Below are 1,575 nucleotides of genomic sequence, written 5' to 3'. Positions count from 1 at the left end.
TGTAATGGTCTTAAACTTTAACCAGAACATTCTCTACAAGTCCATGGGCTTGTTTTCTTGAGTTGTCTGCCATCTCTAGTGAGATTTTTGCAGCTTGTACCTCAGAGATCCCTGACCCCTAACTTCTCCATTACAGAGAGAGGCATGAGGTTTACACTTGACCCTAAGTCACACAAGGCCTTCTTGAAGGTCATGGTGCCTATGGTACAAGGTATTGAAAACTTCCCAGGATCCTGTCTCTTTTGAGGCAGTTTCTGCCTAGACAAGTCATCCAGTTCTTTGGTGAGCAAAAGGGATTCATCCTCCCAAGTCTCATTTCCAAATAACTTGTCATTTAGCTTCATGATTGCTCCAAGGTATTTAGCAACTTGCTCTTCAGATGATTTCTCCAAGGTATTTAGCAACTTGCTCCTCAGTGACATACTCATCCTCTTCAGAGGAAGAATACTCATCAAAGCTCATGAATGGCAGAAGTAAGTCCAATGGAATCTCTATGGTCTCAGTTTGAGCCTCAGATTCCCATGATTCCTCATTGGGGAACTTATTGGAGGTCAGTGGACGTCCAGTGAGGCCTTCCTCAGTGGTGTTCACTGCCTCTTCTTCCTCCCAAAATTCGGCCATGTTGATGGCCTTGCATTCTCCTTTTGGATTTTCTTCTGTATTGCTTGGAAGAGTACTAGGAGGGAGTTCAGTATTTTTCTTGCTCAGCTGACCCACTTGTGCCTCCAAATTTCTGATGGAGGACCTTGTTTCAGTCATGAAACTTTGAGTGGTTTTGATTAGATCAGAGACCATGGTTGCTATGTCAGAGGTATTCTGCTTAGAACTCTCTGTCTGTTGCTGAGAAGATGATGGAAAAGGCTTGCTATTGCTAAACCTGTTTCTTCCCCCATTATTGTTATTGAAACCTTGTTGAGGTCTCTGTTGATCCTTCCATGAGAGATTTGGATGATTCCTCCATGAAGGATTGTAGGTGTTTCCATAGGGTTCTCCCATGTAATTCACCTCTTCCATTGAAGGGTTCTCAGGATCATAAGCTTCTTCCTCAGATGAAGCTTCCGTAGTACTGCTTGGTGCATTTTGCATTCCAGACAGACTTTGAGAAATCATATTAACTTGTTGGGTCAATATTTTATTCTGAGCCAAAATGGCATTCAGAGTGTCAATCTCAAGAACTCCTTTCTTCTGACCAGTCCCATTGTTCACAGGATTTCTTTCAGAAGTGTACATGAATTGGTTATTTGCAACCATTTCAATCAGTTCTTGAGCTTCAGTAGGCGTCTTCTTCAGATGAAGAGATCCTCCAGAAGAGCTATCCAAAGACATCTTGGGCAGTTCAGAGAGACCATCATAGAAAATACCTATGATGCTCCATTCAGAAAGCATATCAGAAGGACACTTTCTGATTAATTGTTTGTATCTTTCACAAGCTTCATAGAGGGATTCTCCTTCCTTCTGTCTGAAGGTTTGGACTTCCACTCTAAGCTTACTCAATTTTTGAGGTGGAAAGAACTTTACCAAGAAGGCATTGACTAGCTTTTCCAAAGAGTCCAGGCTTTCTTTAGGTTGAGAATC

At 42.1% G+C, this 1,575-nt stretch overlaps 1 non-coding gene across 1 annotated transcript; it reads left to right on the top strand.

The window, feature by feature from the left end:
• The first annotated feature begins 1,380 nt into the window (after window positions 1-1,380).
• Window positions 1,381-1,488, top strand: LOC127742431 (small nucleolar RNA R71). Its single transcript, XR_008003688.1, has one exon. It is a non-coding gene; the product is annotated as a small nucleolar RNA R71 (small nucleolar RNA).
• Window positions 1,489-1,575: the final 87 nt, after the last annotated feature.

The sequence above is a fragment of the Arachis duranensis genome, chromosome 1, assembly GCF_000817695.3.
Source record: "Arachis duranensis cultivar V14167 chromosome 1, aradu.V14167.gnm2.J7QH, whole genome shotgun sequence".
Classification (NCBI taxonomy): Eukaryota; Viridiplantae; Streptophyta; class Magnoliopsida; order Fabales; family Fabaceae; genus Arachis; species Arachis duranensis.
The sequence above is the reverse complement of the archived record's forward strand: the minus strand, read 5'-3'. Positions and strand labels throughout refer to the sequence as shown.